This window comes from Neofelis nebulosa, chromosome 10, assembly GCF_028018385.1.
Source record: "Neofelis nebulosa isolate mNeoNeb1 chromosome 10, mNeoNeb1.pri, whole genome shotgun sequence".
NCBI lineage: Eukaryota > Metazoa > Chordata > Mammalia > Carnivora > Felidae > Neofelis > Neofelis nebulosa.
In genome coordinates, this window is record NC_080791.1 from 53,873,408 (window position 1) to 53,886,389 (window position 12,982).

A 12,982-nucleotide genomic window follows, 5' to 3' on the forward strand; every position below is an offset into this window, starting at 1 on the left:
AAGGGACTGTTTGACCTTTTGTCCCTCTCAGACAGTATCTGCCAGAAGCGTCCCTCTACAATGTTATACATTCATTCTCTCTATAAATTGAATCTGGACATTCAAGCATGACTGAACAGGCACTGAAGATGCAATTGGTGAGATGGATTAACTCTGCTCTTCTTTAAATCTCTTGTTTCGATAATTATAGATGAAAGATGCTTATTTGGATTGGATTGCTATTTATTCACATATTTATTTTAGTAAGTGGTGAGGCAAGAACATAAAAATGCAGAGTTGAAAGACAAATTGGCCTGGATTGAATTGATAAGAAATGCGTGGGGCTTGTTGGCTTCTGATCAATATTTGTATTCAGTCTGCAATCTTAAGTATGTATAATAAAAAGAAAACAGGTGGGAGTAATATCTGACTGTAGTTTCTTCCCAGTGTATAGTCCAAATTAAAAGACATTCAGGACAAAAAATAACCTTAATCACCTGACACAAAAATGATTACGATCTGTCCACAAGACAGATCTTATTAGATCAGGACCAACACACCTCCAGAAACTTATACATTCTGCCATTACTGGAGTCCTGAATTACTCCTCTGATCAGCTAAGGTCCCAGGTAGCTCTTGGGCATTCTAATTAGCTCCAGTTTGTTTGGAGTCCAATGAATTTACAACCACTATTAGCACACTGTGTGGGAGTTTCCAGGGGAACTTTGTAAAGAAGTCAGGAGTTTGGGTGGTTCTTAAACTGTCATTCAGGCAGCTATTGAGTTAACATAGCTCATGACTCTTCAGTAACTTCCTGCTACATCTCTACTGTTCATAATTATTATTAGTAATATGACTATCAATTGAACATTGCTTTACAGTTTACAGAATTTTTTAATGTATTCACAATGTATTATGAACCTTGTTCTTTTGTAGCTTACTATGCCGCAAATTCATTTGGTTTAATAAAAGATTAGTTTGTTATGAAGATTGGTTATTAGGAATTCCTAATATCAAGGGAGAGTAAGACTGCAAATAAAGTCCACCACTCTTAGCCTCCAGAGAAACTGAAAGCACAGAGCTTTATGGTAACCAAAGAAGTTTGTATCTTAAGCCTCAGAGTTTAGTGGACATGTTGCAAAATACACACTTTGGCCTCTGATTTCCTTGTTTTACACAGGGGGAAGAGTTGAGAGGGTGAGGGAAATGACAGTCGAGTTCAAAGGCATTCTAGTACAGACAAACACTGGAATAAAGGGCCCTGGACCCAGCAGTGTACTTAAGCTCACTGTGTCTCTCTCTCTCTCTCTTTTTTTTTTTTTTTTTTTAATGTGTTTATGCTCATATTTGCCTTACTTACCCTCCTCTTAAGATCACCCTAGAATATACATGGAAAGATAGATGCAGGAACTTTGGTGGGGATTATTAATATCCTCCCCCAAAGTGACCAGCCTTTGATATGTCAAGATGATGCTCTGAGAATAGAAACGTGGTAGGCCCATCCAACACAGGTTTTATCATGCTACAAATACACATATGCACAGCTAGAACTGTATTTTGCAAAACCTGGGCCATTTGCAGCTGTGACTCTTTGACTTATAACCTTCTCTGCACACTGGTTCAACAATAACTGCTTTGCTCTTTTCCTAGGATCCTGGGTTTGAAAATCTCTTAAAGATCATATTTCTTCCCCTGTCTGTGATGTATAAACTGCCCTCTCTTGTATTTTCCCAGCTCCTGGTAGTTTACCCTGTCCCTTCAGTGAATAGAGCTCTCTACTTAAGGGAGAACTTTTGCTATCCTTGGAGAATTCTGACCTGATAATACCCAAACCTGCCTCTCTCTAGCAAATGTAATAAGGAACACAAGAACACCATTTCTTCTCCCCAGCCTTCTCTTCTCCAAGATAGAATCTCCGGGGCTGCACCCCACTAGGTTATTCATCGGGCAGTGTATTCTTAAAGTGGGCCTTTCTCTTGGTAGAGGAATGCTTCCCTCCACTGTCCACTCAGCTACTACCCAAGTATGCTGTGATACCGGTTTTGATACTAGAAGAGCTTAAAAGTCTCTAGTGCCTCCCTTCCAGCTGTCTTAAATCCTGTAGTGGTTGCCTGTATACGTAATAACTGCTGAGGAATCTTAATTACGGTTTCAAAATGTTCAGGGCAATCCCATCCCCCTTCATTTGGAGATTGCAAAAATGGATTTGGGTCACATACACATTTGTTGTTGAAGAACATTAAGTTTTTTCACTGAAGATTTCCACCAATTCACATGATCTTTGCAGTGTCCCAAAAGGCAGGAACTCATTCCTATACAATTAGGATATAGCTGGCCAGTGATCTCTTTAAGTGTGATTTCCATCTTCTACATTCTGTACTAAAGGTTTTCACATCGGGAAACTGTTGGGTCATATTCCTGCCAGAAAATGTGGTGGAGGTTTAGTGTGTTGGAAAAGATATTAGACAAAGAAAAGACCTTTTCTTTTTTCTTTTTTTTTTTGAGAGAGAGTGTGGGGGTGTGTATGCACGCAAGCTGGGGAGGGGCAGAAGGAGAGAGAGGGAGACAATGTCAAGCAGGCTGCACACTCACTGCGGAGTCTGGAGATCAGCTCGGGGCTCATTCTCACCGTGAGATCATGACCTGAGCTGAAATCAAGAGTTGGACGCTTAACCCACTGAGCCTCCCAGGCGCCCCTCTGATTTAAGTCTTGACGCTCTACTTTTGAACTGCGGAACCTTGAGCAAGTGATTTTATCTGTGGGTTTGGATAGGCATCTGCAGAATGAGGGTAGTGCTTATCTTACAAGTGTTGTGAGAAACAAAACTGTGTGAAAGGGTTCCCTAAACTGAAAAGACTGCACAAATATAAGATCTCCTGAGGGAAACCTTTTTAAAACTCAAAAAAAAAAAAACAAAAACAAAAAAAAAAACAAAAAACTGTATCAACTAAAATATCTATTGCATGTTGAATGAATATTTTATAGCCATCAAAAATTATGAGTGAAAATGTGTTCAAAAAATGTTAAATTGTAGTTTACAGTTACCAGTAGTGTAAAATCTGTGTACATGGACTAGAAGCATACGGGGAAAAAATGAAATCAGCTATTTCAGGGCAGTGGAATTGAGTGACTTTTCCTTTTAAAACCTCTTTGGTGTGTTCAGTTCAGTTCAGTAAACTTACTGAGCACTCAAACTGCCAGGTGCAGTGCTAGACTCTGCACATACAGAGATAAGTAGGACATGCGCCTTGCCTCAGGGACTCCCATTGCAGATGGTCTTGGCCAGAGTTTATTGTGAATAAGAATCACCTGGGGAGCTTATTAAAAATTTCAGGGGGCACCTGGGTGACTCAGTGGGTTAAGCATCCAACTCTTGATTTTGGCTCAGGTCATTGATCTCACAGTTCATGAGATTGAGCCCCCATATTGTGCTGTGCTCTGTCAGCGTGGAGCCTGCTTGGGATTCTCTCTCTCCCTCTCTCTCTACCCCTCCCCTGCTCACGCACACATGCACTTCCTCTGTCTCTCTCTCTCTGTCTCCCCCAGAATAAATAAACTTAAAAAAATTATTTAAAAATTTTCACATTACCTTGGTTCTACCATAGAAAGTCTGATTCAGTAGATGGAACAGCCCGCAGTTTGCGTTTCTTAAACAGTCACCCTGAGTGATCCTAATGTAGGTGGTTTAATTCCATGCTGTGAGAAAGCTTCAGGGAGGTTTTAATATTTTTACAGTAAAAGGTAATAATTACACAAATCTGCTCATTGAAGAACATACTATTTTTGATTGTTCTGCCTGCACCTTGGAGCTGGTTTTTTATGCCTCTGTACCAAGGAGGGAAAGCCAGCCCACAGAGTGATGTTACTCTTAAATCCATGCAGCATGAAGCCTTCCACACCTCTTGACCTAGATCTGTTTTCCTCCCTTTCTTGTCCACTGCCTCCCCCATGTTTTTTCCCCCTGTGCATCTGTATCTCTCCCGCTCTGATTCTTCCAATGCCCAGTAATATATCAACATCCAGATTCTTCCCCTTCCTTTTTCCAGCCTATCCCCCCCGCCAACCAGATATGTCAATTTTATTGAAACAAACATGTCTGCTTTACTAACTTGTTCTGGAAGGCTCTTATGTATGGTTAGTGTTTCTCAGAAAACTTAGGAGCGGGCTATTCATTGATCAACAACCACAAAATTATCATGTGTGGAAACTTCTGTGTTTTGGTGCTTGACTGTCATATAGCTCTTGATTAACTTTTTTCCATTGGGTTAGCCGTCCTCAACAGATTGCTGTCCTGCCCGTCGAGCTGGAGTATACCCTGCATTCTGACACAGCACTGCTTGTCTCCACATGCCTGTGGATGGGCTTGGGTGGCTTTCCCAGGCGACACACCTGTCACCTCTTAGTCACCTAGAATCAAAATAATACAACTCTAATCACACTGAGGCTGTGAGGCTTTATTTTAGGAGGGGTGACACTCCAAAATGCAACTAGAGTTTCTACATTTTCACATGTTTATGTTACTTGTACTTCAAGATACCAATGGTTGGACAGTGGCTTCCAGAATCACTCCTTTCATTATGCTCCCTGAGAACCATATGCAGATACCAGCCATCTTACACTGCCATTTGTCTTCTCTGCAGGAAGGAGAGCTCCGTAACATAAGAGAGACCGCATCCATCTTTGTATCTGCAGTGCCCTGGAGAGTATCCAGCACATAGTGGGTACTCATTAAAAAACTCTTGAATGAATTAGGTGTCATTGAGGTGTCCAAAAAAAAACCCAAAAACAAAAGGAAAAAGAAATATGTCCATCAGACAACAGGGAAATTCTCCTTAAAAAGTAATTCCCAAACTGGTGTTTCCCTCTTTATGTATCTGCAATATTTCATAAAATTTTAAACTAGCCTTTAAAGCATAAAAATCCAAGTCTGGAGCCTTTGCCTGAACATAGAACAAAAAGTTAAAAATTAAAAGTATAAGTTCAACTAGTAATGTATCTTTAGGAGCTGTTACTGAATGTGAGTTTCTAAGGTGTCTCTCCTGGTGTTGCTTCTAGAGTACAGTAACTAAATAGAGTTCTCAAGAACTTCGCTCTACTGTTCATCATTACAAAACCAGCACCGACCCATGTCCTTGCACACAGTGAATGCTCAGTAAATAACAAATGAATATATTTGATTGAGGGGAGAAATTCACAGCAAGTCTCAGATGAACTCAGAGTTGCTCAGATTTTCAGTTAATTACTGCTAACTCAGTGCCTGTCTCTGTGGGGCACCCCAAAACAAGAAAAACCTAAGAGCTCATAGTTTTAGTTCCCATACAGCTGGTTGATAATTCTCTGTGTTCCCACAATCCTTTGAACATACCTCTTCTACAACATTGTCCACACACTACTGTAGACCCCTGCCTACCTATTTCTCTCCCCAGAAACACCCTGAACTTCTTAAGACCCTGGTCTTACTCATCTCGGTGTCCCTATGCTGAACTCATGGTAGTAGGTTCTCAGAAAATCCTTACTGAGAATTAAATAACAAGGACATAAATGACCTTTCCTGAGTAACATGTATTTGAATATATAGTTTGCATTTGGATAAGAGTATATGCCTTTCTAAGTGTTTTCAGAGTTTCAAATGATAGGTACTGGGTAAGTCCTGAAAGAAAGTAGATCGGTTTCCATGCCTCTCTTAAATACTTGGCAAGGTGTCAGTTTAGTTATCAAGCCCATTCCTGCTCTGAGAATCACCGCCCCCACCGCACCCTAGCCCATGGATCCCCTGCAGACATAGTAGGGACAGGAGCTTCCCTTGCTGAGTGGACTGGCAGTGGATACCTGACCCAAAATGGGTGTCATTTTCCCTTGGAAAAGTGGGATTGAGAACACTAGAAAGTCTGGACTGGTTGCTTGAACCAGGAATATATAAACTTAGGAAATGCAGAGCAACCATGTGCCTCAAGAGACAGAGAAGGCAGTCTGCAGAGAGAAATGAAGGCACATGCTCGGAGATGAAAAACCAGATGGCCTGTGAGAGACAGACACACACATCCAAACTGGCTGCCTAGTTTTTGCTATATTTAGTCCTCAGTTACTAACCTTCCTGAGGCCAGATTATTCAACTTTTTCTTGGGTTCCATGGGATGTGCCTCTTTTTTTTTTTTTTTTTTTTTAAACCAATAAATTTCCTATTTGGGCTTAAGGAAATTTAAAACAGGTATCTGCTTTTGCAACTAAAAGAGAACATTAATACACTATCTGATTTATGGAAAGAATTCTCATTACTTTTTGTTGTTGTTGTACTTCCGTTACCTTTTAGTCATACCCCCACATTATCCCAGAATACATGTTAATCAGGAAATTATTTAGATGAGAAATTCCTGATAGATAAGATGCCATAGGAGGATAAGTGAGTGACATATTTGCTTTTCAAGTTTCTTGATACCCTGAGTCACAAAAACAAAACAAATGAATAGATGCTTATTTACAGAGGGGGGTTGGACAAATATCAGACCTTTTTTGAAGTACAAAATCAGATTAGAGAGGTTTTGAAGAACCAATACATTTGGCAGCTTCCCAAGGCATCTATTTTTGAAGATTCTTTCCAAAACTATATAAGAATGGCTTTTGTCATAAGCCTTAGCTGGGTTTCAGACTAGCCAAAACTGCCAACTGTAAGAGACTAAATAAAAAAGCATGTGTGCCTAGAGCAAGCCAGACCCTGCTGTTGGCCGGCCATAAACAATGAAAGTAAGATAAAAGATTTTGCTCTTCAGAAACAGTTCCAAATGTGTTTAGAGTTTTGTGTACCATATTCATTCAACCCTGGCATGCCGCACCCTGAATTTAGTCCTCGCTTAAAATAATCATTTTGAAAACATGCATGGAAAATAGGGAACTGGGAACTGCTAAAATCATCATTTGGTTCCGGAAAATTTTTTCTGAAGAAAATCTTCGGGCTTTTTCCTAGAATGTTACGAAAACGTTAACTTATAATGATTACTGCCAACATATTTCTAATCATTCTAGGAAAAGAAAACAGCAACAAATAAGTTTCCAGCTCTTTGCACAGTCAACACTCTGGACCTTGGAGAAGCTTGCATGTAATTTGACTGCAACTACTTTCCTTTTTTAGTTAATTGTGTTAAATGTGCCTCATAACTCCTAATCCCGGTGGGGCTGTCATTTAGAAGGGGCTGGGGGGAAGCTGTTTTAATTCTGGCTTTTGTTTCAGCCACTAAATGTAATACCACATGATTGTTGACCCAACAGTAATCCAGTTAAAAAACAGTCTTCAGAGTTACTGCATCATCAAAATTAACCCTGATTACATCAAATTATGTTGAAAACAGACCACAGCTGTTTGCCCTGTAGAAGCAACTGCTTGAGAGCTCATCCAGAAGATCTATCTGGGTGTCAGGAAGATACATTTTGTTTTTTATCTTTGTTTCTCGTCACAAATGTACGAGGGAAACACTATGTTCTTCCCAGGGTGCTTGGTGGGAGTTGAAAACTTTGTGATCCTCCAGAATCCAAAATCTTCTTAATTCCAAAGTAGCAGAAAATCAGATCTTTTAAGGTTTCAGTTTTCTATAGAAAGGATGTCAGAAGAAGGAAATGTAAATCTATTGAGTATTGCTCTTGTCAGCAGGAAAGAAATGGAACTTAACTACAGAGAAGGATGGCGGGGCCTCCTCTGGTAGGCTGCGTCCAGTCATATGCTAGGGATGGCTCATACCAACCCATGAGCGCAGACGGTGGTGAAAAATTTTGCAAGCTGGTTGCTAAAAAATAGCATTATTAAAATTAAATAATTTTAAATGGAAAGTAACAAGAATCGGAGAAGATGGGAGACAGAGTGGAACTCTCATACATTGCTGGTAATGCAAAATGGTGTAACCACTGTGGGAAACAGTTCAACCATTCCTTAAAAAGTTAAACACACGGGTGCCTGGCTGGCTCAGTCCGTAGAGCATGTGACTTTTGATCTCGGGGCCATGGGTTTGAGGCCCACGTTGGGTGTAGAGATTACTTTAAAAAAAAAAATTAAGCACAGAGTCACCCTATGATCCAGCAGCTTGACTCCTAGGTATATACCCAAGAGCAGTGAAGACGTAGGTTCACACAAAAACTTGTACACATATGAATGTTCACAGCAACATTCATAGTAGCCAAAAAGTGGAGACAACTGAAATATCCATCAACTGAAGAATGAATAAATAAAATGTGATACATCCAGTCAAGGAAATATTAATATTTGCAATATTGCAATATTTGCAACAAAAAGAAGATCTGATGTATGCTACAACACGAATGGACCTTGAAAATGTTATAGAAAGTGAAAGAAGTCAGACACAAGAGGCCATGGATTCCAATTATATGAAATGTCCAGAATTGGCAAATCCATAGAGACAAAGTAGATTAGTGGCTGCCGGGGGTTCAGATTAGGGGAATGAAGAGTGGCTGCTAATGGATATGGAATTTCTTTTGGGGGTAATAAAAATGGTCTAAAATTAGATAGCAATAACGGTTACATAACTCCGTGAAATACTAAAAACTGAGCTGCACACTTTAAAAGGGTGACTTTTATGGCATACGAATGATACATTAATAAGCTAACTCATAAACTTACAGTTAAATAAATTATATGAAAAACAAAGGGAATAAGTAACCAGAACTATCAGTTACTAATTCACTACATTTTCCTGTTATCTCTGCTCTGTCTATTGTATCTTTATTTTGGAAGTACTAAATAAAGATATATTACGAGCATCCCTTAACTGTATTCATGAACATAAAGTCTATAGCTTGAAATTGGCCAGGAAGGTGGGGAGGGTATAGTATTAGCACCACAAAAATTGTCGTATACTACAAATCAAGGCCTCGTCCACTACAACCACCAGTGAGCCAGGTTTTAAACATTTATCAGCACAACACTGGTTGTACGGATCAGATAACCATTGTGGGTACCTCTGGTAGAAATAAAATGAGATGGTCTCCTGTGGCCTTTGGATCCCCAACAAAAATACTAGCAAATCTGCAAAGCCACTATACATGCATACATTGCAGAAGAAAATGACATTTCTGGTCAGCTGTTAGAAGAAACTCAACTTGGACTCAGGAGACATATGTTCTCCTGTTTTGCTAGTATTGTGTGTGGGTACAAGGGGCTGATAGAGCACCTGTAGTACTGTCACAATGAGGCCAGATATCAGACAAACCACAAATGATTTAATTCTTAGCCCCAGAGAGGAGAGTATCTGGGGAGTCTGCACAACAGTGTCGGGGTTTGGAAACCAAAAGTTAACAGTTACTTCTCTGGAGCCTGGAGATAGGAGTCAAAAGGTCTAAGGAGCCATTGTTTTAGAAACGACCCCAGGATTTCAACCACCTGTGAACATGAAACTGCATAGGATTACCTCCACCTGCTCAGCCCCTTCCATGAGACCAGTCACTGTGGATTTAAACACTCTAGCTGCTTATAAGTACCTTCACAGATCCTGTTCTCTGGTGTGGATGGATCAGAGACTTCTGGATGCTTCAGGAGTCCATAGCTCCCAGTTGTCATCCATTAAGGGTTGTTTTTTTCATTCTCACGACATTCAGCGAGCATTGATTATGTGCCTGGCACCATGCAGAGAGGCTTTAGGGATACCACAAACGAGGACGACCCAGCCCTGCTCAGGTATTTGCAGTACAGTGTGATAACCTAATTTATATATGTGCAATGTGAATTCAAGAAAAACATGAACAACTGTGCTGAGGTGTGGGGATGGTGAGTTTTAAGGAAAGGGGTCTTGACATATGTTCAAGATCCAATCCAAGGTAGAAGTTCTCTGAAGGAAGTAAGAGGCCATCATGCGAAGTATGGTTTGGAATACCAGGGCACTTTCTCGGGGACTTGACAAGTCTTCGTTCCTGGGAGAATATGATAAATCCACAGCATGGTCTCTGAATACAGTGATGTACCACCCTCACCAGTGTCTGCAGAAATGTCCCAGAACCCTTACTGCCCCAAAGCAATTAGCACAAGTTCTAATTTTTCACAAAAGAGAAATTGGGAAACGGGACTTGCTCCAACTTTTCCCATAAGAAAGTTTATTTCCAGAATATCCAACACTGGGTATAATGTCAAGTAACTCTCAGACTTTTAGCAGCTGCAGACAGGGAGGAAACCACACTATTAGGTCTTCAGCCACACCCCAGGCCCACTTTCAGATCTCTGATCCAGATGCCAGAAATTGATTTGAGTAGCTCACAGTAATTAGATGGAACTAAGTGAGCTCAAAGCATCCGGGGTTAAAGTGGCACACACCTCAACATTCATGAGAGTCCAGTGTCCTGAAAGTCACCAGCTGAGGTGGCTCAGCTGGCCACAATGACCTTAGCAAGCAGCACTCAGCTCTGAAATTAACCTGTCAACTAAATTGAAGGGGAGAAAAGGCTAGGCTAGGACACAAACATCCATCCCCACCCCCGGTCCAATCACTGACGTCAAGCTTGGCGTGGGTGGTATTAATCATGCCAGCCTGGTGTGCAGTTGAGGACAGCTCTCCTTCCAGCCCTTCCAACCCGTTCCTGGGACCGTTCCATCAGCCATGCACCTGCCGCTGGCCACAAACCCTCAACTCGCAGACAGGCACGGATGCAGGCTGTTGCTGACGACACTCAAAGCCAGAGTGCACCCTTTAGAACCCAGGCTTGGGTGGGGGAGGGGCGGGAGCAAACCCTTGTGCCCATGCTTTCTTCCCAGGTGTGCAGTTCTCTAATCTCTGCAATGCTTCCTCCAGAGAAGCTCTCACCATGAGATGGTCATTTCCTGAGGATTTAATGGGAATATAGAATTAATGACCCAAAGCACTCTTTGCAGCCGGTCATTAATTCCCCCCAGGAAATACCCATGGTCTTTAATCAAAATTGCCTAAATTATAGACTAGTGATGCATGTCCTCACAGGTTTGGGGGCTGTGGGGGGCGGGGGCTGTCATCCCTACTGGTTCCAATAGATGGCGCCTATCTTCATGTAAATAAACCACTCCTAATTCATTTCTCACTTCTCACCAGCGCAAACCAGAGGGCATTAACAACAACAAAAAACAGCACGCAGTGGAGAGGACTTAGTGAAGGCCCAGACAGGAACGTTCTGTTCAAGGGCTATCCCCAGGCCTGGCACACATCTCAGGCTCAGAAGACGGAGGCACACCAGGATGCAGCCAGAGACCTTAGCAACAGTCCAGCCTCCTGTGTGCAGCCTGAGCTGGGTGCTGGCAGCTAAGTAATGAGAAAGGTGGGGTGAGGCACCAAGCACCGAGAAGAGGCCCTTTCTGTAGGCTTTGGGGGAAGGAATGGGATGTTCAGAGAAGACTTCGTGAAGCTGATACAGGTTTCCCAGACTATCCACAAGTTTGCTTTATGCCCCTTCACTTTTACGAAAGACCTACATTACTGCTTGTTTTGCTCACCAACAGAATTTTCACCTTTTGGTGATGGTAATTGCTTCTTCACTTTACCCCATTTCAGCTTACCAAAAGGTTTCATGGGAACACACCCCTCTTGGATTGCAGGGGTGGGGGGAAACCTGTACTCTGTAACTGTTGTATTTCAAGGCCCCTCCTTTCATTGCCCACAAAACACCAAACTTTTCTTTTTCCACATGGAATTGTAAATAATGGGGAGGAAAGAGTCTTTTGCAAAACAATTTAAGAGCTTCTGGCAGAATGCAGCTCAACGCCCAACTAACCATTGCTGAATCTGCTCCCAGTCTGTCTTGAATCATACACCTATCAAAGAATATGTATCAGAAGACTACTCTTCTAGGGAAAGATGAGGCATATATGTATGCCTGACTTGCATCATATACCTTCAGCTGCAGACAATCCATGCAGATCTCTCAGACTGCAATCCCTGAGACTTGGCACTATGACTCAGATGTGAATGAAGTCAGAAAGATTGCTTTATTTTGGTTGGGAGTTGCCGCCTCCTGATCGATTTGGCAGGCTTGAGTATTTTGATATTTGTCTCAGGGTTCCAAGGTACTAAAGCCAGAGGTTAAAATGGCCATAATTCTAGTGGCGGCCCTTAAATGTGGCATAAGGATCGCTCAATCAGAAAGCTAAGGCAGCTCCGATCCCAGCTGTAGCCTGATAGTTCTGGCTCTACATTCAATCCAGCAGGATAGTGAAATGAGGGGTGCAGGGGAGCTGACTTCTACCTCTCATGATGCTTAGAAAAGCTGGCAGATAGTAAAGGATTTGCTTTTACAAATTGATTAAAGTGAGTGAACTTTCTCCAACCCAGGTATAAAACCAGAACGATGTCCAACAGCTTGAAACAACTAGCTTCACTGCACAGAAACTGGAAAATGGACAAAATAGCCTTAGTCCAACGTGGTGTGGAGAGTGTGAGATGCTGTGTCTCCTACTTATCTGCCCATAGCACACTTCTCTATGGATAAAATGGATTACGACCCACTTGGCTCTCCATTGTACAGGCTTTGGCACTTTAGGCTATCTGTAAAATGGGAATAATACCGCTCGCCCAATTTGTAGATTTGTGAAGACAAGTAAGTAAACAAGGAATGTAAAAGCGCCCAGCACGTATTAGTCTGTTTTCATCTTTGCTTCTCCCGCCAAGGGGGTGCGAGAGTTAATGAAACTCTTGCTGGGAAGCGGATCACTTATTTCAGCCAGAACCTGACCCACTGAAACCTGAAACTCAGAGTGCATAGGAAACGCGAGCAGCCCTCGGGTCCCTTCCTGACGACCCTCTGTGAAAAATCGATTCTCGATCGAGGGCGCGCAGACCCTTCCCTTCACCCCACCCCCGTTCCCACCAGGGGCGCGGCCGCATCCCCGGATTGCTGTTGAAGCTTGAGGGCGGAAAGCAAGACCCGGGGGCGCGGCTGGCGGCCGGCCGCCGGCCTCGGCGTCTGCTCAAACCTCGGGCTTCCCGGGTCCCTAGAGGCAAGGCGGTGTTTGCGTCTTTGAAGGCTGCCCGCCGGGGGGCGCGGCGG

General features: G+C 42.3%; 1 protein-coding gene across 1 annotated transcript in view; it reads left to right on the forward strand.

Moving 5' to 3' along the window:
* NARS2 (asparaginyl-tRNA synthetase 2, mitochondrial) overlaps nt 1-8,743 on the forward strand; it is a 133,380-nt gene extending 124,637 nt beyond the window's left edge. Inside the window, exon 15 of the mRNA XM_058687648.1 lies at nt 4,621-8,743. The gene's annotated coding sequence lies outside the window, so the exon portion shown is untranslated. The remainder of the gene's footprint in view (nt 1-4,620) is intronic.
* Nucleotides 8,744-12,982: the final 4,239 nt, after the last annotated feature.